The sequence below is a fragment of the Xyrauchen texanus genome, chromosome 45, assembly GCF_025860055.1.
Source record: "Xyrauchen texanus isolate HMW12.3.18 chromosome 45, RBS_HiC_50CHRs, whole genome shotgun sequence".
Classification (NCBI taxonomy): Eukaryota; Metazoa; Chordata; class Actinopteri; order Cypriniformes; family Catostomidae; genus Xyrauchen; species Xyrauchen texanus.
In genome coordinates, this window is record NC_068320.1 from 25716578 (window position 1) to 25742597 (window position 26020).

Genomic DNA, 26020 nt, shown 5'->3' on the forward strand with positions numbered 1-26020 from the left:
GATCGGTCTTTCACAACACTGTGGTGTAATTGTGGCTCACTCGTCTTTACAGAACTGCTTTAGTTCAGCCACACTGGAGGTTTTGAGCAGGAACTGTCCATTTAAGGTCCTGCCACAACATCTCAATCGGGTTCAAGTCAGGACTTTGACTAGGCCACTCCAAAACTTTAATTTAGCTTCTTTTGGGCCATTCAGAGGTGGACTCTATGCTTTGGATCATTGTCTTGCTGAATTATCCAGTTGTGCTTGAGCTTCAACTCACGGACTGATGACGGGACGTTCTCCTTTAGGGTTTTCTGGTAGAGAGCAGAATTCATGTTCCCCTCAATTATTGCAAGTCACACTGGCCCAGAAGCAGCAAAGCACCCCCACACCATCACACGACCAGCACCACGCTTGACCGTGGGTATGATGCTCTTTATGTGGAACTCTGTGTTTGATTTCCACCAGATGTAACGGGACCCCTGTCTTCCAGATGGTTCCAGTTTTGACTCAGTCCACAGAACATTCTCTCAAAAAGGTTTGAGGATCATCAAGGTGTGTTTTGGCAAAATTCAGAAGAGCCTTAAAGTTCCTCTGGGTTAGCAGTGGGATTCGCCTCGCCACTCTTCCATGGATGGCATTTTTGATCAGTGTCTTCCTGATAGTGGAGTCATGAACAGTGACCTTTATTGATGCGAGAGAGAGGCCTGCAGTTACTTGGCCTTTTCTGACTTTTTGAATCAGTCGTCGCTGTGCTCTTGGAGGAATTTATGAAGGTCGGCCACTTCTGGGACGGTTCACTGTGCGAAGTTTCCTCCATTTGGAGATAATGACTCTCACAGTGGTTCTTTGGAGTCCCAGAGTCTTTGAAATAGCTTTGTAACCCTTCCCAGACTGATGCATTTCAATGACCTTTTTCCTCATCATTTCTGGAATTATTTTCGACCTTGGCATGCTGAGCTACTGGGTGAGACCTTTTAGCAAACTTCCTGCAGCTGAAAAAGTTATATTTAGGAGCTGATTTGATTGAACAGGACTTGAAGTAATCAGGCCTGAGTGTGTCTCGTCCAGCTGAACCCCATTATGAATGCAATTTCACAGATTTGGGGATTTAGTAACTGTGGGAGTGGTGGTGGCGTAGTGGTTAAAGCACATAACTGTTAATCAGAAGGTCGCTGGTTTGATCCCCACAGCCACCACCATTGTGTCCTTGAGTAAGGCACTTAACTCCAGGTTGCTCCGGGGGGGATTGTCCCTGTAATAAGTGCACTGTAAGTCGCTTTGGATAAAAGCGTCTGCCAAATGCATAAATGTAAATGTAAGGGGGCATTTACTTTTTCACACTGGCCTGGTTGATATTGGATAACTTTTTTGCTTCAATAAATAACATAATCATTCAAAAACTGTATTTTGTGTTCACTCAGATTGCCTTTGTATTATGAAAAAATTAAGTTTGGGATATACACAAAAACAGAAGAAATCAGGATGAAGGCAAATACTTATTCACAACACTACATCATTTTCAATAGATCAGGCTGAAAAAGCACCATAAAAGTAGTTGATTCAATTTGTTTACTATATTCCAAGTCTTCTGAAGAAATTCAATAGCTTTAAGTTTCCACCATAGCTCTCAAATCTCATCCGCTCATCTGCATATACAAACTCGGGACGTCATTATTGATTACAAGATATGCAACAACGAATTACATTTGGCATCTTTGAACTCTTTCTTCACAGGTTAATGTTTAATAAGCACAATCATAAGTAAGAGTTAAGTGCTACACTGGATGGGATGATTTTCAAGTAATGACGACTTAGCATGCACATCGCATGGGCTACTTTATGATAATTTAATAGTGTTTTTTTTTACATTTCGTATCATTTTTGGAGCTTTTCACTTTCATTGTATAGGAAAGAGCTGTGTGAACATTCTGATTAACAGTTCCACTGAAGAAAGAAAGTCATACGAGTTTGGAACGACATGAGGGTAAGTAAATGATGATAGAAATCTCATTATTGGAATCTCAGAGCGAGATTCGAACCGGCGTCTCCGGCATGGGAGGCAGGCACGCTAATGATGTTTACACACTGCACAGCTACCTACCGTTACACCAGGCACAATGAAACATGCTATCAGAGTCATGCTATCAGAATATACTCAAATTGTTAAGAATGTGAATTCCAAACTTTATATTATGGGTTAAGCTTAGGGTTAAGCTTAGGGTTCGTAATTAAGGAAACACTTTACAATAAGGTTGTATTCGGTAAGTACTACATTACTTAAAATGAACTAACAAAGATATAGAAATTATATTTACAGGCTCTAAAGGCAGAGTTTTCTCATAATAGCCTGTTTATACAAGTGGTGGAGAGGTTTTGCCTTCATCTGCCCCAGTAGTAGGGTGAAAAAGGGGGACAAGTGTCTGCATATATCCAATTCATCTTAACAATAATAAATTCAACCAATCGGCAGATACCTTTGCATGCTCACCATTCAGGCACTGTGATTTTTGGAAAAAGGAAATTAAATCTTTACTTGTTCCAGCTGCATCTGCCCATCAGCTCAGCCCTGGAGCATTCATGGAAAAGGTTAGCTGGCAAAAGGCACTGTTTAACGATCTTTTGAAACCTTTCTCTGCAGTGTGAGATGAGCTGCCCGCATGATTTCTCAGTCCATCACAGACACTTGTCTGTTATTGACACACTCCTGGAGTGGATCAGAAACCCCTGCTGATTAGAGTTTTTCAGTGCCTCCAACACAAGTGTCTCAAATAACATAATGGCTAATTTTACAGGATTACTAACACGAATTCGGCCAAAACAATGAGAGAAAAAAAGCACTGAACAATAGGAATCAACAAACAAAAGCTCTGTTCCAAACCTAGTGCACATCCTATCTAGACAGTATTTTAAGGCATCACAGACATCAGATGTTATCGAGTGTTGTGGCATCTCAACAACACCATTTCCAATACAGAAGCCTTTTTACACCTTGCCTCTGTGATTGTAAGGACACAGGATAGCCAAATTTCCAAATATTTGGAAACTTCTCTTTATTCTTTAAACACTCCAGTCTCTGTGGGCGCATGGTAGCTCTGGAACTGGCTTTTAAGTTCACCTCCGGCCCGAGCTCCTCCCTCTCCGCAGCCACCATCACCAAAGCCTCCGTGACCACCTTCGTCCACGGTTTTAAGAGGTTGAGGTCATAAATTTGCCGTGCTCTGCCCCATCCATTCGTTTAACTTCATAATCGACTTCCCGACTCACCGTGTGACCTCAAAGTGTCCTTGCCACTTTGCGAGAAATTTAGAGCTTGATGTGGGCAGTAATACAAAGACTTTACCTCCCTGTGTAAATTCCCATAGCCAAGCTCCCCTGTTATACAGCCGGGACTGACGTTCTTGAGCCTGTAGCAAATTCTCCTGTGATAGATGCCCCAATGTGTGGAGTTTTGCTCTCTGGTCAAGAACATATTGAATTTTGTTTTTGCTGTTTGAAGGTCCCTCCTCCATATTTTCCCTCACAACTTCTAAGTCACAGCAAGGCTCACGGCTGAGGACTTCCGGGGTGCCAGGCTCCGTAATGCCCACCGATCCTCTATTTGAGCTTGGAGGAGCTACTGGAATCACTGCTCCTGGGCCAGGATGGCCTGATATTGCATCTACTGCATGTCTGCAAGGCCTCTGCATGAGTAGGAGTGCGATATGTTCCTACATCAGCACTGCTGTGATTCGGCCGCAGGGCCATAGGTTATCACAGCAGTGTGGGCAGTCTATTGCATGTTCACTTATTTGCGTATAAGTTAAGTTATTTGCGTATAAGTCTTATTTGAGTACAGGGCTGGGCTGGGAAGAGAAATCGGCAGAGGATTTTGCATGGCAACTGACCTATAACTTGTCGAGCAGGACATTCGGCACTCGGCATGTTTCGCGGATGACCCACTGGCCCGCTCGGTTCTCCCAATGGCCAGTCCACCCATGATCGGCCCCAAAGTGTGTCAGTCCACCAGGAAAGTGCCCGGATTACCATTCCAGCCCTGGTAGAGTATGTTTTGGCTTTTATTAGTAGCTGAAGTTCCCACATCTGCATTACTACGTCTTTTTTTAATTTTTTTTTAAACACCTTGATTTTGCAATGTTTATGCCTCCCATCCACACTTTAGTCTTTTCTGAAAATGCTATCTAGAACCGCACATTTTGGAAAATGATGACGTTAGGAAACTAAAACCAAATAAAAGGTTTTCAAATAAAAAAAGGATTAAGCGTGGATGCGACCTTTGTGAATGACTGGTGTTCTAATTCTGTGGAAATCTGAGGAACTTTCTGTAAAGTTCTGTGGGCAAAAACTCCATGTGGAACTTGTTGCATACAAAAAACTCCTTGAAGAATTATTATGGTAATATGCCATTTAAAAAAAAAAACATAGTGTATGTTAATATGTGTGCACACATAAGCGTTCAGAGAGAAATGAGGCCCCAGACGTGCCAAATGGAAGTTGATACAAATGCAGACTCCGCGCATCACACTGTCTGCCCGCCAAAAGGGTAATCGGCAGCTCGGCAACAATTACACCCGCTCCAGTGGCTCCCTACATACCCTTATTTTTAGACAAGTGCTTGGATATGTGTTAAACAAATCCCCTTGTAAGTTGTGGCAGCATGACTGTGAATCTTAAAATGGAGTGCAGCGGGAATGCCGCTGGCTTTGAACTCTATAACAGAGCCATGTCTTTTCTTTTCAAAGGGATAGTTTCTCCAAAAATGAGACTTCTATTATTACCTAACCCTTTAATGTAAGTCTTTGGAAATTTCCTCAAATTTTAGAGTCTACCAGGAGAATTGGAGATTGAAGTCATAGTTCTTTTCAACTTCCTGCATTCTTTAGTTTGAAAGCCCACCATGCCCATCCTCTTCCTCATCAGTATTTATTATAGCAACCGAGATGCTCCTGAAGATGATGAGGGGATTGTTTGTGTTGAGTCAGACTTAAGTACGCCCTCGATAGGCTATTAAGGTGTCATTCGCTGCATTCACATTCCTAAACACCAACAACTCCTTTTGATTCTGCAAACAAAATGGAAAGTGAGAGAATTGGAGGGCCAAAGTATCCTGACACAATATTTTCTGAGAATATAATGAGCCGGATTCCACAACAACTTGTGCAGTGAGAATCCAGACAGTTCTGTTCTTTTATTAAAGAGACATCAAGTGAAAGAAAATGCTGCTTCTCTTTCCAAACCCAAGACGTGTCTTTTGTGTTTGCTGTGCATTTGAAATTTGCCTGTAAGCGACAACATTCATCGTAATGGCTGCAAATCTCTGCTTTCAGGTGCAAATATCTTTCTCTGAATGGCAGAGGTGGTTACAGCTCTCTCAGGATAACTGTGAGCTTGTTGTCACCGCAAATCAATATTAGCGCTAGTAAATAACCCAGCCGTGTGCAATCAGCAGCGTTAGATTATTCCGTTATTAATCTACCAACAGCATACTGATCATTCCATGCATAAGAAAACACTCTTGCCATCATGATTGGCAGGGACAGTCAGATGCAGCAGCAAAGATTTCTGGCTTACGGAATTTATCCGCAGATATTGATCAAAGGTTTGCTATCCAAGTGGACGGGGCAGCATAAAATAGGGGATTACAAGAAGCAGGAGATGACCGTAACAATAGGCAACTTGGTTGGATTAACCTCTCTGTCAAACCCTCCCACCTGGTTAAATTGTTAGGATGCTAAGGCAAGCATCGCTAGACATGTTGCTCATGCTTTGGGTTATGGATTTAAACAAACCCAAAACCCTATATATTAACTTTCAGTGCTTATCTCAACCTGCACAAGTTTGTACTACGGATATGAATGATACCTAAAGTCATGCAGCTTGATGAGGAGAGGTGTGCTTTTACTTTTCTAAGCATTCATTAAGAGGCCATATCTAGGGACAGGAAATAATTAGCCACTTTTCCACTATCGGGCTAGTGCGAGCGTAGGCTATCAACTGGCCAGACGAGGCCAATAGCCTCAGACCTCGAGCCGTGAGACCAAAGTCAATCTGCTTTCCTACCATCGGGCCAATAGCCCTGCGGCGTTGCCCTAAAACCCGCCCTTAACACGCTGGTTACCTGGTGCAAACATCACACATCCCGCCCATTTCAGTATTCTGTACCGTACTGTACCCGCAATTTGAAAAAAATCCCGAACCTGTATCGTTGTGCGCTGGATACAGAACTTGGCAAGTTCGGCAAAACTCCGTCTATGACATCGACCCCACCTCGATACCCAGTTGACTTCGTTGTTGCTCAATGATAATCACCGGGCCAAATGCCATTGACCGTTGGCCCCGCGAAAGCCCCGAGGTGGCATGATGAAGCCCTGGAAGTGACAGTGGGAATGCAACTGGCCCTGGCACGCACTAGCATGCCCTAATTTGGCATGATGGTATAAATGCGGCTATTGAGACTTAGTGGGGTGGGATGATACCTACTGAAGTAATGGCCCAGAACAACCTAGAAACCACCTAGCAACACTCTATTTTCCTTGGTAAGTATTAAAAACATTCTTCTATTTAAGATGGAGGAGATATTTTTGGCATTCTAAAAAGGCTACAGTTAATTATGCAATTATTTCCAAAATAATGAATGTAACAGGCATCATAACAGCACTATCCGATTTAAAACATATTGCGTATGCATCAAAGCCTCATGTTTTCTTTTTGGGGGGCTGTTGTTGCAGAGAACTGTAAAACATTACAATCAGAGGAAGAAGGAAAAAAGTCAATAACTGCCGTGAGTGAAAATCATCTGTGGAGTATATTGGCTCATCCTCGTCTCCTCTTCCTCTCTGACATCTAAGAGCGAACTCACCCGCACTATATGTTGTGTAGTACCGCACATTTTGTGTAGCATTACTGTTACCATTATCACTTTTGGGAGTAAAGAGCAGATCTCCCTTTGATTGGTGAATGTCCCTAAAAAGCAGCTTCCACACTTCTCCTTATTTTGCGCTCTGCAATAACACGGTGAACCTATTAAATGAATGCTTGCTGCCATTAGCAGGACAATACACAGGCCATCCGCTGTTTTCACTGAACCTGGAAGCTTCAATCTCAACCCACAGAGCAATTTCTTAAACACAATATTAAAATGCACATCTGATGAACGAAGCAGTGAAAACGATTGCAAAACAAAATGCAACTATGTGGTGAATTATTTTTTTATATTTCTAGCAAGCTAAATTACAAATATATTTAAAGGTATGCACAAATATTGAATAAGTTAATATTAATAATAAGTTCCAATTACGAGAAGCACAATATGGTCACATTTCAGCACTTCCCATTTATGGACAACATCTCTCTTAAATAGCACTTAAAGCCTGTCCTCACACGTTCAAGTGCAGTTTTGGGAATATTTGGGATAATAATCAAAAAATTATTATCAAGAATATGATTTTTGCCCTAATATCAAAGGACTTACTAGAAAAAAGAAATTATGATCTAACGTGAATTTGATCTTGATAAATAAATATGATCGTGTCTGGTAACATGTGTGTGTAAAATGGCTAGAAATAGCATTTTAGCTTAGCATAATGCTAACAATTTACACAAGGTTTATTTCTATTTCTTCTGTTCCAAACTTACTTCAAACGTACTTCTCTGTCTGCTCGAATGAATGTAACAAATGACAATAAAATGCAAATAATCAAAATACTTTTTGAATGTAACTATATTCTATTTACCAATGATTTAAATTGTAACTGTAGTGGAATTCAAAAGTTAATTGAAAGTTTTAAACATGTAAGTAAGTTTAAATGGTGTGATGTTACAGAGAATGCTGTTATAAAGGTTACATTTGTGTCCTCTGCAAACCAGTTTTGAATGGGATTAAAACTTGTTGAAGGGAAGAAGTATGTTTGATTTGTATTTCATATTTCCAAGAATGAGAGAAATATGTCATATCTTGAATTACAAACGATTTCATCATGGTTTGTCAAAGGATATTTGCATTCTCATCGAAAACCTTCACAACCGTACATGTTTCTCTGAAGCAAGGACATCTGTACTGTAGTGATTTCGATAAGTAAAATGTTTTCTTATAAATTAAACTAGATTTTCTGAAGACAGTGGTAGTGGAAAAGTTGTCACTATGATGCTAGGGTGTTGTCAGTGGTTGCCAGGGCATCGCTATGCGGTTGCTAAGATATTCTGAGTCATTTACCAAACCTTAAAGGAGTAGTTCACACAAAAAATCATCATTAACCATTATGCCGTCTGAAACTTGTAGGACTTGTAGGATTTTTAAGAATGTCTCAGCTCTGTCGGTCCATACAATGCAAGTCAGTGGGGTCCAAAACTTTTCAAAAGGACATAAAGGCAGCATAAAGGTAATCTATATGACTAGTGGTTAAATCCATGTCTTCAGAAGCGATCCAATAATTTTTTGGTATGAAACTGTAACTCCTTCTCAGCAATAAATCTTGACATCTGCAGTCTCATTGGCGATTACACAGTTTCTTAAAAGTGCAGTAAACGCAAAGATACATTTTAGTTACTGATGATATCTCTTCTGAAGACATGGATTAAACCACTCAAGTCGTATGGATTGCCTTTATGCTGACTTTATGTCCTTTTTGGAGCTTGAAAGTTTTGGACCACATTGACTTGCATTATATGGACAAACACACATCATATATCCTTCCAAAAAATCTTTTAGTTCTCCAGAAAAAAAGAAAGATATTTGAGATGAATTATCATTTTTGGGTGAACCATCCCTCCAAGTCTAAACAATAGTTTGTCTTTTTTTAAATGCAATAGGCAGTTTTGCCAAATTTAGCATTTTCAATTGTTACATGCAACTGAGAAGCCCTGAAATGACCTTTTAGATGGATGCTTGAATTTCAGTTCTTCATTGTATCTACATTTTAACTTAAACCTTTATTTAATTGTTCCAAGCAGGTTCAGTGGGATTTGAGATTTTGTCCATTCACCTGCTGCGTGTTGAATTTATCTTAAGGACTGTGATGACAATTTAAAGTGTAATTAATACCTGTGTTTAAAGTTGCTAGCAATGAGTGTATAATGTGACTCAAGAGATCTAAGAATATGGTGAATTCCTCCTTAATTTGCAGCTAGCTGTGACAGGCCACAAATTAACCAGGGGCTTTCAGTGTAATCCTAGCCTGATTCTTTCAAATGAACTCTGGTGTTTTTCATTATCTGCAACAGCAGGACAGATTTTCTGAGCTTTTTTTTTTTTTTCGGTTCTAATGTGGATTTCAGAGACGACTTCTCATCCCAGTTACTCCATGAGATTTCAAGAAACTTTGACTCACAATACATGACATATTTTTCTTATTTAATTCATATGAAATAATACGGTGACATTTAACCCAAATAATACCTTGTGAAAGATTTATGGAAGTTGGGTCGTTTGTAAACAGCCTAACTAGTGAAGGCTGATAGCTAGAGGGAAATAGAAAGGGGTGTGGCTGTCTTTTTAAGATGCTCACCCTAGGGAAAGTTGTCTCTTTGCATTATCTTTTCACCTTCCTACCACCTCGCAAGGTTGCAGTGATCCTTGCACATACAGCAGGAAAAGCTGCATGTATTATTTACACATGTGACACCTGAACTTGCTCTGCGGCACAACAGTTGATTGTGTGGAACAGTGAGAACGGATCCTCTTGAGCTACTGTGAACTGTATATGTGTATACCCACAGCAAGTGATGCCTTGCCTTTTTAAATAACCTCATGCAACTTTGTTTTAACAGTATGAAAACCAACTGAATGTATTCCTAAAGGTGATTTAAATGCAGAGGCGACGTTTAGCCTTTCGTAGGTTGAATTCCTGAATAGTGTAAACTCTGGATCTGTGCCACTTTCAATACATTTGCACTGTTCGTTGGACCGCTCTGGCATGTCAAATTTCAGCTCAACCAATCGTAAATGTGTGTGAGTGTTTGGCTAAACAATGGAAGACAGGAATGGAAGCATTTGTCACAGTTGTCAGCATTAGGGTATATGACATGAAATACTTTTGGGAAGTTGATATGCACTAAGATGTGACATGCTATACTACATTTAACACTATTTTAAACAACATGTAGCTAATTCTTATATAATTATTGTGCATGCAGCTTTTATGACCTTACAGTATAAGCTATTAATTGAGAGAGCACTTGAAATCTACACATGGTTATTTGTATAATTAAAAATGTATTTTTAATGTATAAAATAAAATTTTCCAATATGAATTATTACAGTAAAAATATAAATAAATAATTGCATGTTTAAAACTATGATAATATAAACACAGAGTGACATAATGCATGGGCATGTCATGCTTTAACTACTCATTTAAGTTATGTCATTTCCTGTTTTACAGGAAGCGCGGGGACTCCAGTGATGTTCAATCAGAATGGTGATGCTCCAGGGCGATATGACATCTTCCAGTATCAGATCACCAACAGATCAACAGCTGAGTACAAAGTGATTGGCCAATGGACAAACAAGCTACACCTTAATGTGAGTGAATATTGGGGCGTTCAATCGTAAAGTTGTTTGGTTTACATAAAAACAGGTCCTCCACAATGATAGTGCAACACAGCTGCACACAAAACAGAGAACAGAACTTACTAAACATGTCTGAATAGTTTGTAGATGAAGAATTGATGCATTTCTATGCCCAGCCTTATTTTTTTGTGTTTTTTGTCTGGTTTGTTGTTTTAAGCTTGAAGAGGTGGTCACCATAAACTGCCATTGTATGACATCACTAAGCATACTCAATTTTTTCACAATTTCTCCCTTTGTGTTAAGAAAAAGAAAGAAAGTCATATAGGGTCATAACAACACAGGGGTGAGTCAACAATGACTGAATCTTCATTTTTGGATGAACTATCCCTATAATATTACAATACTGTATATCCATCCATCCACCCATCCATTCATCCATTCATCGATGGTTTTCAAATCAAGTCTCAAATGTTAGATTTAGGCATCTGCTTGAAATGTTACCTTTGCTGAGTTTCATAATGCACACAACGTGAACTCACTGGGGCTTCATTAGCCATCAGCATGGAAGATAAGCCTGTAATGTTTTATGCCTGGCTGCAAAACAAAATTAATGGAGCCAGAAATTAGCAGCTTTTCAATGGCTAAAACCTCAGGCAGCAGTGGGCGTATTGAAGTGTATAGATTTCCTGATACGCTACGGAGAGTCTCTGCTCCTCTGAGCTTTGTCTTGGCTCAGGTGAGTAGGAGGAGAACTGGTCGCTCAGCAGATCTATGATCCAGCCCCCTGTAGCACTTTAAATTTCACTTTTTAACTCGGGTATCAAACCCTCTCCGTAAGCGCTTCAACAGATCAACACTGGATGTGTTATAGAGGAAATTGTGGTGACAATTTTGCATGCAACTCACACTGGATAAGACTTCATTAGCCTGGAAATATTGTTGTTGCATTGACAAAAGTCAACACATCAATACATAGCTGTAACGAACCCCGCTCCTCTAGTTCTCCCCGCTTCATCGAGCTCACAGGCTCGCTCCCCGAGCTCACACGCTCACTCCCAATCACCCCCTTCTGGCTCTCATGCACGCTCCCAATCACCAGAGTATTAGTTTCACCTGTACTCGTCCCGATCACCTGGTAATTCGTTTCACCTGCACCGCTCGTTTTTCCCCCTATATATATCACAACCCTTTCGTTTCACTCTAGTTGGTTATTGTTTAGTTTACCCCTTCGCTTTGCCAGCTCTAGTGTTCCCCTAGCTCCCCTGTCTATTCAACTCGCTTGTTTACCCGTTCTACTATTCTGACTTCCCCGGCTTCGACCCTACGCTTTCCTCGACCACTCTTTCGTAGATTTGCCCTTTACCATATCCTGACTCCCCGGCCTCGACCTTGCACTCCCCCTGACCACTCTTCTTCTGGATTTACCCTGTTGTACTTTTGCCTGCTAATAAAAAAAAGCAGTTTTCATCGACATTGTGACTGTCTCTTCTTGTGCGGGTTACAATAGCCAATAACACTGTTGTAGTGTTTATGTTTCATGCTAAAGGATGCATGCCAAGGCACAGATTTTAGACAAACACTGAATATGTAAATAGATGAAACTGCAAAACTGAGTTATGTTTTTTCCACTTGATTTTTACATTTTCTGAAAAATGTGATGCAAAAGTTGTGGTCATGATACTAGGGTGTTGTTGGGTGAAGCCATTGCTAGCAGGGTCATTTCTTGGTATACATAAGTGGCCACTTAGGGTCCATAAACCACCAGACGGCCCCAGTTGGCAAATGGTACCCAATGGGGATGAACTCCCAAACCCTAAGTATGAGCAATAGTAATAGAGGTGCTTGCAACCGCTAATAATTACAGTATATAAATGGTAATGCTTGATCCTAACACTTTTTGAACTTAAAACCTTGCCTGCTTCCTATTAGCATCTTTTCAGGATGAATAAAATCAAATTAAACTGCTTAATTGAATTGAATGGTCAGTTTGGCTTTTGTTTCAGGCAGAATGGGAAGAATCAAATGAGGGATTACTTCAGGATTTGGCCCTTCTATTATTCCTAAATTTCTTGTGTACCCTTTTATGTGATAAGTCAAATTAAATGGCTGTTCATTTGTAAATTTTGTCTTTTTTTTTTTCATTTTAAGATGTCGTTTCTTTCTTTCCCTCTTCTGATTAAAGGCAATCTGTTTTGCAGGGCATAATTTGGCTTGAGCATGAATAATTAATTCACGGCCATCTCTTTTCAGCAGGCTGCATTGAGAACTATTGACCAGAATTATAGATTTGCCGTTAATTGTCCTGCGGTTTGGTCTGGACAAATCACTTTGCATTGTGCAATTAAATTGCATAAAAGACCCCAAGTATTCAAAATGAGAGTTTCATGTCTTTGAGTCCATTTATGTTAGCTTTGAGACCATCTGTATGCTTGTCAACTCCTAAATGTTGTAAAGTGATTTCATGGGGGATTTCAGAAGTGTGCGCATATTAGAGTTTCTGTTGTCACTTCTCAAACTGAAGTTTGTCAAGTTATTTATTAAATCTCAAACGCCTCTGGCGCAATTTTGTCCCGAAATGTATCTGTCATCAATATCGTGCCTGGAAGCCAAGCTGAAGCTATGCTCAAAAAGAGCTTTTTGGCTTCTTATTTTTCACAACTTCCAGAGCTTTCAGTAGGGGTAATAAATCGATTTCTTCTGCAAGCTACATTGAGGCGATGCTGCTATGTTGGTAATGAGACTTACTTTGAATTATCAGGGTTAAGATTTAACAGTATGCCTCCAGTTGTCATTTTGTCAGGACTTGTCTTCATTCTCTTTTGCAGGTGGATGCCATGCACTGGCGGATGGGCGACCCCACGCTTCCAGGTTCGGTGTGTAGTGTGCCATGTCAAATGGGTGAAAGGAAGAAGATTGTGAAGGGTGTACCCTGCTGCTGGCACTGCGAGCGCTGTGAAGGGTACCACTTCCAGGCCAACGAGTTCAGTTGCGAGTTGTGTCCGTACGAGCAACGTCCAGACCGCAATCGCACCGGGTGCATCCCCATTCCTATCATCAAACTGGAGTGGCATTCGGCTTGGGCGGCCGTTCCAGTCTTCGTGGCTGTTTTGGGCATCCTGGCCACTAGTTTCGTGGTGGTCACTTTCGTCCGCTACAACGACACGCCCATTGTTCGCGCATCTGGCCGTGAGATGAGCTATGTGCTACTGACGGGCATTTTTTTGTGTTATGCCATTACATTCCTGATGATCGCTACTCCGAGTTTGGGGGTCTGCTCCTTCCGGCGAGTGTTCCTAGGTTTGGGCATGTGCTTCAGTTATGCGGCTCTGCTGACCAAGACCAACCGCATCCACCGCATCTTTGAGCAAGGGAAAAAGTCAGTGGCAGCCCCGCGGTTCATAAGCCCTGCTTCCCAGCTGGCCATCACCTTCAGCTTGATCTCGGTGCAGCTTCTGGGTGTGTTTGTGTGGTTTGCAGTGGATCCGCCACACACGGTGGTAGACTATGGCGAGCAACGTACATCCAACCCGGAGAAAGCCCGCGGAGTTCTAAAATGTGACATCTCGGACCTGTCGCTCATCTGTTCTCTGGGCTACAGCATTCTGTTGATGGTAACATGCACTGTTTATGCCATCAAGACCCGCGGCGTGCCAGAGACCTTCAATGAGGCCAAACCAATTGGATTTACTATGTACACTACCTGCATCATTTGGTTAGCTTTTATACCCATCTTCTTTGGCACCGCACAGTCTGCAGAGAGGGTAAGTCATAATTACATTCTCAACATATAATATAATATATATATATACAGTATATATTATACACTCACCTAAAGGATTATTAGGAACACCTGTTCAATTTCTCATTAATGCAATTATCTAATCAACCAATCACATGGCAGTTGCTTCAATGCATTTAGGGGTGTGGTCCTGGTCAAGACAATCTCCTGAACTCCAAACTGAATGTCAGAATGGGAAAGAAAGGTGATTTAAGCAATTTTGAGCGTGGCATGGTTGTTGGTGCCAGACGGGCCGGTCTGAGTATTTCACAATCTGCTCAGTTACTGGGATTTTCACGCACAACCATTTCTAGGGTTTACAAAGAATGGTGTGAAAAGGGAAAAACATCCAGTATGCGGCAGTCCTGTGAGCGAAAATGCCTTGTTGATTCTAGAGGTCAGAGGAGAATGGGCCGACTGATTCAAGCTGATAGAAGAGCAACTTTGCCTAAAATAACCACTCGTTACAACCGAGGTATGCAGCAAAGCATTTGTGAAGCCACAACACGCACAACCTTGAGGCGGATGGGCTACAACAGCAGAAGACCCCACCGGGTACCACTCATCTCCACTACAAATAGGAAAAAGAGGCTACAATTTGCAAGAGCTCACCAAAATTGGACAGTTGAAGACTGGAAAAATGTTGCCTGGTCTGATGAGTCTCGATTTCTGTTGAGACATTCAGATGGTAGAGTCAGAATTTGGTGTAAACAGAATGAGAACATGGATCCATCATGCCTTGTTACCACTGTGCAGGCTGGTGGTGGTGGTGTAATGGTGTGGGGAAGTTTTCTTGGCACACTTTAGGCCCCTTAGTGCCAATTGGGCATCGTTTAAATGCCACGGCCTACCTGAGCATTGTTTCTGACCATGTCCATCCCTTTATGGCCACCATGTACCCATCCTCTGATGGCTACTTCCAGCAGGATAATGCACCATGTCACAAAACTCGAATCATTTCAAATTGGTTTCTTGAACATGACAATGAGTTCACTGTACTAAAATGGCCCCCACAGTCACCAGATCTCAACCCAATAGAGCATCTTTGGGATGTGGTGGAACGGGAGCTTCGTGCCCTGGATGTGCATCCCACAAATCTCCATCAACTGCAAGATGCTATCCTATCAATATGGGCCAACATTTCTAAAGAATGCTTTCAGCACCTTGTTGAATCAATGCCACGTAGAATTAAGGCAGTTCTGAAGGCGAAAGGGGGTCAAACACAGTATTAGTATGGTGTTCCTAATAATCCTTTAGGTGAGTGTATATAAAGTAAACTTAATTAGGTATATATATAAATATAAATTTAATATAGATTGGTCTTTTTCTTATTTTTATTTTTTTTGTTGAATCGACACCAATTATTTTAGTTTTTATACCCGGCAACCGATATGGTGAACTGATACTTAAATTAAAAACAGGTAAAACGGATTATCGGTCTATCTATAAAATGTAAGTGTATATATAGACCCCAAACCTGCCTAAAAATACAAGGCTTCCATAAGTCCGATTATTTGACTAGACTTTCAGGCAAGCAACTAACTAGTCGATTTGAAAATATGTAGGTTTGCTAATCACTCGGTCACGTCCACACTAATATGTTTTTGTTTGAAAACACATTGATTTTGTGTTTACACCTCTGAGCCACCAAAACAGAGACTTTCGAAAACGCTCTCTAGTGTTGCATCATTTTTAAAACGATGACTTTAGGAAACTGAAAGCGAGATTTTCAAACCACAACAAAGTTGTGTGGCCATGGCCCTAATAAGGATGGGCATTTTGTTAGTCGAGTACTCTTACACATAAAAACATTTGAGTAGTGATTTTACAAGTCGAACATTTAATCTGTCGAAGTCGAAACTGGTAATGTGGTAATCAGAAGGACACTGGTTCGAACCCCACAGCTGCCACCATTGTGTCCTTGAGCAAGGCACTTAACTCCAGGTTGCTCCGGGGGTATTGTCCCTGTAATAAGGGCTCTGTAAGTCGCTTTGGATAAAAGCGTCTGCCAAATGCATAAATGTAAAATGTAAAGCGGAATGAGTACTCAATTAATCGATTAATCGATTACTTGTGCACATCTCTAGTCACTTATCACAAGTTTCTTCAAAGTTTGGACGAAAAACTGAGAAAATTCTATCTTAGATCTTTACAACTAGATCACTGTGTAATCTCCATGTGTTATGAATCTCATATCTTCATTGTGGTGTTAGGTGTGGAAGTGTTGCAGCACTGTCGAAGTTTATTTGTGTGCGTGTGAACTATAGGCAGCAGAATATTGCTGTGGGCTACAGATAATAACGTCACCCACTGGTTAACCTATCACCTGACCCAGTGGGTGATAGCCTGCAGAACATTTCACATGTTAAAAGGCTAACTATAGGAGCCAAGACCAGTGTTTCACATTCTGCCATGCTGATAGATGTTAGCTGCAGTTGCACTGTAGGAATCAGGAAAATGGGTTGGTGGTGGTCAGGTAGGAGGAGACATTGATCAGAAGGAGCTGAATTCCAGAAGAGTTTCACTGGAATATCTGAAGCTTCGGTTAGCAAAACTGGCACTAAAAAATACCACAGTTTTAACATTTAGGAAACCACAGAACCACTAATGTAGGTTTTATAGTTGTAGGGCTTTGAAAACAGCACATTTGCCTCCATTTCATACCCAAAAATGAGTATTCTGCCATCATTTACTCAAATGCTCCAAACTTGTATGCTGTTATTTTTTTTCTCAGACAAAGTTATTGTACGACTTCAGAAGACTTGAAGTATTGCACGTTAATAGTATGAACTTCCTCTATGGCACTTTTATGGTGTTTTGAAATCATTTTTGGAACTGGACAGATGTAGTCACTGTGAACTGTTGCTGGACGGAAAAGACTCTTAAAATGTTCTCCTTACATGAGGGTGAATGAATGTGTAAACTTCACGGGTCATTGTTGGGTAAACTATTCCTTTAAAATGGAGACTGTGAAAAATAACGTGTTTTAAAAAAATTTACGCTATTAATAATGCCCCTGATCTGCACGCAAGTACTTTAATAAGGAATGTTCCCACCATCAGACCAATTCAAGCTTGATGTATCATCTTGATGTTTTTACAAATTTGTGGCAGTATGGGGCAGTAAACACGACTCCAGCTGTATAGGCACCACGCCTCGTCAAACCAACGAGCGGGTAGCAGAGCCTTCCAGAGACACGCTTTGGTGCTTAAAGACAGCTTGACCGATCTAGGATCTCGAGACACGCTTTTTTTTAAGTTTCAAGCTATGTTTAACTTGAAACAGCATGCTAAAACACAGCATGTGTGACTAGAGATGCAACCAAAGTAAGACACACCACAAGCATCCATCTGACACATGAGTACATAGATCAACAATTTCAAAAACCGCAGAGTAAAGAGTGAAGTAGGCAATAATAGGGTTATGTTCAATGATATGGAAATAAAACAAACAATATTTTGACTTTTAAGACACTTTTTGTATTGTCTAAATGCTTGTCTTCTGCCACAATCTGTTTATATGATGTAATGGATATTAATTCGCTGAATTATTGTATTTGTTTTAAATTTAATGTTATTTATTTACTAAATTATCTTTATTCAGACGATCTCACAGTGAAATTGGAAACAGTAGGTCGACTTTTCTTTAGCTAAAATCGTTCTGTGCTCACAGAAATTTCTAAACACTGCCCCCGGTGGCCTTTTTTGGATAGGAAAAAAATGGAGAATGACCAGACTGGTTTGAACTGACAGAAAGACTACGGTAACTCAGATAACCACTCTGTACAATTTATAGTTGAGAAATGTATTTATAGTTATTTATTTAATACATTTTTGCTTAATTTGATCGCCCAGGCCATTATTGCACACATGTAGTTTTATGAGCCTTGTGAGAACGCATTTTTTCTGCGGCTGCATAACAAGTCACATGACAACTGATGCCATGATTGTGCATACTTCCTGGGGAGTCGGGGGTACCCTGTGCCAGCTGAGCACTGCAAGAGAGATGAATGGGAATGCTAACTGATAGTTCACTCCGGGGTATTTAAGAGCGCCTTGATCCGAACCCGGGTTTTCCACGCTGCGGTGCAACGTGCTTCCAGTCTCGCCACAAGGGAGGTGAACATGATTGAGCCAATGCAAAAGTGTCTGATGGGAAATGCCATCAGTCAAGTGTTTTAAATAAACCAGCTCATTTTAAAAATCTGACAAGGCAAGAAATCCACGTTTACGTGACTTTTGAAATAATCGCGTTATTCTCTACTTTTGACGTCAAACCTTGAAGAGGCATGCGGCCAACACTTGCGCACATTGGATGAGCTGGTAAAAACAAAGAGTAAGGTGTTTACATGACAATACGTGAAATCTGCGTAATGGGCAAAAATCTACCCGTGTAGATCGGGTTATTCATAAGCCGTTGTTGGCTTTTACGCAGATAACGGAACGCGGTTTATTGCGTTTACATGACCGCGTGCATTGTCGGCTTATTAACCATAATCGGTGTCAGAACATGTGCTCGGTGAGTCTGCATTATGTGTCCGATTCTAGGGTAACTCTCGGAAACAACATGCTGACTGCCAAGTGATCATGTTGCTTTATTTAGGGGCCTTTCTCAGTAAATATTGATATGCGATTAATTGAGATCAATTCAGTTAATTAATCGGCACATCACATAACGAATTTGATTAATACATTTTTAAACGATTGACAGCCCTGATAAAAACCTACCTGTATATAATGAAGAGGCACTTTGGTTTTCAGAATACAAAAACTGTGGTATTTTTTCATTGCACTGTGGTAAACGATAAAAACGCATTAGCACATTACTCTTTAGTCACATAAGCCTGTGACTGATCTGCTAGCCAAGACAGACAATAATGGATATACCAATTACTCCCTAAACTAACAAGCTTATTTATTTTCTTATTTAACGCTAGGACTGTAGAATAAATGGCATTCTATTAACAGACCCCCTCCAACCCTTCTCATTACTTCTCAAGATAATAAAGCAATGGCATGATTCACTTGATGAAGGAAATGGCATCTTATGGAAAATAAAAAATACTAATTCTCTTTGTCACTGATCACAATGCATGGCCTTGAGGCTACATTTATCAACTGTTTGATTGGCATTACAACAAGCAGAATTACACGATTGGTTTGTAATGAATAATAACTCAACCTGAATTAATACCATTACAAAAGTGACAATGTTGCATTGGTTGCAGCGTTTGTGAAATGAACCACTGTACAGAGGTAGATAACACTTCACCACCTGTAAACTATGCTTCAATTATCAAGTAGGCTCTTTTGATTATGCTGCAAAAATCAATATGTGTGGATTTTCTTTGTGGCGACTTTTTCCATTCACTAAAATAAAGATATCAACCCTGATATAATCTTCCTTTTATGCATTCAATAATGGTATCACCCCTAAAAACCAATATGTGCACTTTGACATTTCCAATGCAGAGAACAATCCAGAATCATAAAGAGTCAATAAATTGCTGCATGAACTGCGGCCGGCACACTCGCGGCTCCTCTGGAAATCAATGCCTTCCAAAGGTGACTGGTTAAGATAATCACTCCATATATCTGTAGAATCAAATTACGGCCCTCGCATAAATCAGTGGCAGATCATTTTGTTGGGTATTGTGACTTGATCTCTAATCGGGAGCCCTATGCATCTCTCAAATAATTTGAATGCATGGAAAGCTCATGCTAAGTTGATTTAAACCTCGGTTATCTATTTGTTATCTATTTATTTGTCAAGATAACTGAAAATGAATCGTGAGACCGTGAGTGAAATTTTATGGTTATTTTATGGCGAGTTTTATGTTGTTTAACAGATTTGCCTCTTTATTTTTCTTAATGTAAATTATGCTTGGGGATAGAGCATGATAATGCATGTTTCAAGCAGATCAGTGGATGAAATACATTTATATGTACAGTAATATTACAACATTATATGGAATTCTGCAACGTTCTTACTAACGTACCCATTTTATGTTAATCCTTGTGTAGGCGTAAGCGTATTTGCACTGAAGCGTGAAACAATCTAATTTTGTCTTGTGATGAGTGTAAGAAAGATTTAAGGAGTTTTTAAAGGAGTGTTATAAATGACTTATATAAATAACTATATAAATGTGCAATCTGCACTTTAAGCACAATCATTTCATTTACATGCATCAATTTTATGCATCAGAGAAACAGTAATTAAACTGGATCTTTATGTGACATTTAGATGTTTTGGTCTCACTTTTGATTCTCGAATTTCTTGAAGGCCAGCTTTGGTGTCAATTATTTCTGCCATCTTTGTTCTTCAAGATCTTGCGATTCAAAGACTGATGAAACCAGACTAACAGGAGGCAAACATGATTATTTTTCATACTAGTTAGGAATTTGAACAACCCCCTAACCTATGTAATACGCTTTTGCATTTACCTAGACATTAACGATACCCTAGCAACCACTCAGAACTCCCTAGAAAACAGGATTTTAATTATTCCAAAACTATCCTTTTAAGTTACAGGGATGCAAACAGTTTTGTAGTCCATTCTGCATAACACGCCGGCTCATTTGAGCTTATCGCAGCCCATTTGGCCCGGTTCGCAGACGACACAGCGTGGACGACACTCTGTCTTCCCGATGGCCAGTCATCCCCTGATCGGCCCCAAAGTGTGTCGGCCCTCCGGGAAAATGCCTGGTATGCCAGATTACTAGTCCAGCCCTGATGAAAACAACAAAAGATATGGGAAGTATTGGCCTATTCTCCACTCTTTTGAAAGTTGATGAGCCTATATTTGTTTTACTATCATAACTGTGCACAGGGTTGGGAGGGTTACTTTTGAAATGTACTCCACTACAGATTACAGAATACATGCTGTAAAATGTAATTTGTAACGTATTCCGTTACATTACTCAAGGAGAGTAATGTATTCTAAATACTTTGGATTACTTCTTCAACACTTGCAAGTTTTTTCACTTGTTTCGAATATAAAAAAGTTAATAACAAGTGAAAAAATATATAAAAAATCTGCCAGTACAGAAAGACAAAATACACTTATATAAAAAATATATTTTTGTATATCGTTGTAAAGTACATTTATCTTGTTTTAACCATTTATATATATATATATGTGGCAGCGGGGGCGTGGTCAAGCGCCCGTCCGGGAGAGAGAAGCGGTAAGGGCGCTCACACCTGGGCCAAATTATGACTAACACCTGTCTCTAATTGCAGTAGAGTGAGGAGAGCGGTGAAAAGCCAGCGGCACGCAGAGCAGAGGGGGTTCGACCAGAACAAGCCAACCCACTGCGCTTATGTTATTGTGTGTTGATTTTGTTATAATTATTTGTGAGACAGACATTAAAACCCTTACCTTTTTCCCTGGAACCTTCGTTTCCTGTCCTCCTTCCCGTGAGGGTTCTACACTGGTGCCGAAACCGGGACATTAAAAAAAAAAAAACCATAATAATGGAACAGAGTCAGCCCCATAGAGTCCTCCCAGCTGGCTGAAGTCCTCCAGTCCCTCGCGACACTCCACCAGAGCCACCAACAATCCCTGCTTGAGCTCCGGCAAGACCAGGATCGTCGTTTTTTGAAATCATGCGGGCCCAAGCAGAGGACCGGCTCGCCATCCGAGCCTCCTCAGCCAGGAGGCAGCTCCAGCCGCAGCCAGCGACCACGGACACCACGCCACATTGCCCCCACCAGCGTTACAGAAGATGGGGCGGCGGACGACCAGAGGCCTTCATCGACCTCTTCGAGAGGGCGGCGGAGATTTGGGGGTGGCCCCAAGACCAGTGGGCAGCCCGATTAGTCCCTCTCCTGTCGGGGAAGCACAACTTCGCGGCCCAACAACTGCCGGCAACAAGCCTCCTGGCTTACAACGATCTGCGAAGAGCCATCCTGCAACGGGTTGGTGGGTCCCCAGAGGAAAGTCGCCAACTCTTCCGGGCCTTAAAACTGGAGAAATCCGACCGCCCGTTAGCGTTAAGCCCAGCGGCTCCGTGATGCGTGTCGGAGGTGGCTGCTTGCGCGGGACAGCGGCGTCGAGGAGCTTCGTCGACCAGGTGGTACTGGAGCAGTTTGTCCAGCGTTTGCCCGGAAGGCGGCCGAGTGGGTCCAGTGCCACCGCCCGGCGTCGCTGGAGGAAGCCGTCCGGCTCGAGGAGGACCACATGGCGGCGATTCGAGGCGGATGAGCCCTCTCTGTCTGTCTCCCCTTTCCCTGTGTCTTCCCTGTTTTTTTCCCTCCCCTCTTCCCTCTCGCTCTGCTCTCTCCCCAGGGTCCGTTCCTGCCCCCCGCAGGCGTGGAGCGTTCAGCGCCCAGCTCCCGGTCTTGGGAGCGCCCACCAAGCCCTTCTCCATCCTTCAGCCGCTCTCCTCCTCAGGTGGGAGCGCCGCCAGCTGCGAGTGCGGCCGCAGCGTCTGGGCGGTCTGCTGGAGGTGCGGAGACCCGGACCACTTCGGGATCAGTGCCCGCTGATGGAAATAGGGGCGGTGATGCGGGTCTCCGATGCTCCACAGGCTGCCCCGATCGGGCTGGAGCGTGCAGTTCGGTAAGAATCCAGGGGGTACATACCAAGCTTTGTTGGATACCGGCTGTAACCAGACCACCATCCACCAGCGCTTGGTTCAACCGGAGCTTTGGGCTCAGCTAAACTGGTGAGGGTAAGGTGTGTACACGGGGATATTCACAAATATCCGTGGTGACTCTGGCGATCAAATTCAGGGGAGAAAAACATAGTGTAGAGGCAGCGGTTAGTCCCGCCTCACCCATCCGCTAATTTTGGAGTGCGGATTGGCGAATTTTAGAAAGTTATTGGAGGGAGTTTGTCGCGGATGGGTCCTGCTTGAGAGTGAAGGGGTGTGTGATGTCGCGATGCTTTGGCGGGGAGGCGGAGCCAGGGCCGTCCTCGACTGCTCAGTGGCGTGGGAAGGGGCGAGGTGGGCGCTCCTCCTCTCGGGAATTCCGGAGGACTTCCCCTTGGAGCAGTCGCGGGATGATACCCTTAAGCACGCCTTTGACCAAGTGAGAGTGTCGATGGTCAACAACTCCGGCCGGGTGTCGCCGTCTCATATCCGTATTTTTAAACTATTAAAGATAAACATACAGGGTGGCGTAGGGCGCCCAAACAAAGGAGAAGTAACACAATTATTGATTCCACGGAGCCGTCGGAAATGGTTTTCCAGGCGGCTCACTATATCCTATGGCGGTCACCTAGGGAGCGAAAAACACTTCTCCGTCTAATAGCCCGCTTCTATTGGCGGGCATTGGCGGTGGCGTCCGCAGGTGGTGTGCGGCGTGCGCGAATGTCAGCTGGTAAACCCACCGGCCACCCCAAAAGCGCCTTTACGCCCTCTACCATGTCGAGGTCCCCTTCGAAAGAATTGGGATGGACCTCGTCGGGACCGATAGAGCGGTCAGCACGCGGACATAGCCGTGTTAGTCCTAGTGGATTGCAGCGACGCGATATCCGGAAGCAGTGCCTCTGAGCAACATCTCCGCGCGTAGTGTTGCAGGGGCACTCTTCAAGATAATCTCCGGGTGGGGATTCGAAAGAAATCCTCACCGATCAAGGCACAACTTTTATGTCACGGACGCTCGCGAACTTTCACGAGCTCTTGGGCATTAAATCGATTCGCACTAGCGTTTACCATCCTCAGACAGATGGCCTAGTGGAGCGGTTTAATAAAGCAGCTCAAAAACATGATTACGTAAATTCGGTGCGCGATGACGCTAGAAATTGGGATAAGTGGCTAGACCCCCTGTTATTTGCGATGCGAGAGGTCCGCAAGCCTCCACCGGGTTCTCCCGTTTGAGCTGCTGTGCAGGCGGCGCCCAGCGGTGTCCTCGATGTCATCCGTGAAAATTGGGAGGAGGGACCTTCTAATGCCAAAAATGAAATTCAATACGTTCTTGATCTTCGAGCAAAGCTCCACACACTGGGGCGATTAACACAAGAGCATTTGCTCCAAGCTCAAGAACGCCAGCGCCGGCTGTATGACAGGGGTGCTCAGCTACGAGGAATTTGCACCGGGAGATAAAGTGCTTGTATTACTCCCAACATCGAGCTCAAAATTACTCGCCAAGTGGCAAGGACCGTTTGAGGTCACCACGACGAGTAGGGGATCTCGATTATGAAGTCAAGCGTACCGATAGAGGTGGCGTCAAATATATCACCTCAACCTCCTGAAATTGTGGAGGGAGGGCGGCCTCTGTGGCGTTGGCCCACGGTAGTTCCGGAGAGGCGGAGCTCGGACCGGAGGTAAACAAAAACTACAATCTTAACACTCCGGTCACTTGTGGGGACCAGCTCTCACCGTGACAGCTCACAGAGGTTTCCGAGTTACAAAAAGAGTTTCGCGGGCGTGTTTCCCCTCTCCGGGCCGTACTGAACCTCATACAGCACCACATCGAGACCGAGCGGGCGGCGGTGGTGCGTTACGCCCTATCAGCTTACCCGAACATAAAAAGAAAGTCGTTCGGGAAGAATTAGATGCAATGCTTCGATATGGGCGTAATAGAGGAATCCCACAGTGATTGGTCCAGCCCGGTTGTTCTTGTTCCCAAGAGTGATGGGTCGGTTCGGTTCTGTGTGGATTACAGGAAAGTCAAGCGGTGTCTAAATTTGGCGCGTACCCAATGCCCGTGTTGATGAACTGCTCGATCGGTTAGGTACTGCTTTCGATTTTACTCGACCCTGGATTTAACAAAGGGCTATTGGCAGATCCCTTGACACCAATGTCCCGCGAGAAAACAGCCTTCACCACGCCGTTTGGATTACACCAATTTGTGGCGCTTCCTTTCGGTTTGTTCGGGGCCCCAGCCACGTTCCAGCGACTCATGGATCGGATCCTCAGACCGCATACCGCGTGCGCCGCTGCCTATTTGGATGACATTATCATCTATAGCAATGATTGGCAGCGGCACATGCATCATCTGAGGGCCGTCCTGAGATCGCTGCGACGAGCGAGGCTCACGGCAAACCCTAAGAAGTGTGCGGTTGAGCGTGTGGAGGTGCGGTATCTGGGGTTCCACTTGGGTCATGGCCAGGTGCGTCCCCAAATTGAAAAGACTGCGGCGATTGCGACTTGCCCTAGACCTAAGACCAAAAAGGGGTGAGACAGTTCCTGGGGCTGGCTGGCTATTACAGAAGATTTGTGCCTAATTATTCGGACGTCACCAGCCCGCTGACTGATCTCACTAAAAAGGGGCTCCAGATCCGGTCCAATGGTCGGAGCAGTGTCAACAGGCGTTCACGCAGATTAAAGCTGCACTTTGTGGGGGCCGCTTTTACATGCACCTGATTTTTCTCTCCCTTTTATTTTGCAGACGGACGCTTCAGACAGAGGGCTGGGGGCGTACTCTACGCAGCTGGTGGAGGGAGGAGCGCCGGTGCTGTACATTAGTCGGAAGCTCTCCTTAAGGGAGACTAAGTACAGCACCGTGGAAAAGGAGTGTTTGGCCATCAAGTGGGCGGTCCTCACCCTCCGTTACTACCTGCTGGGGCGGGCCTTCACCCTCTGTTCGGATCATGCCCCACTCCAGTGGCTCCACCGCATGAAGGATACTAACGCCCGGATCACCCGTTGGTATCTCGCTCTCCAGCCTTTTAAATTCAAGGTGATCCACAGACCGGGGGTGCAGATGGCTGCCGCCGACTTCCTCTCCAGAAATGGGGGGGGGGGGAGTGGTAGGCTGGCCGGATCAATCTTGGGAGCAATCTTTTTAGATCTTCGTAAAGCATT

At 43.0% G+C, this 26020-nt stretch overlaps 1 pseudogene; it reads left to right on the forward strand.

Annotated features, from left to right (window-relative positions):
• The window catches only part of LOC127637646 (metabotropic glutamate receptor 8-like), a 249579-nt pseudogene that overhangs the window by 204046 nt on the left and 19513 nt on the right, over positions 1–26020 (forward strand).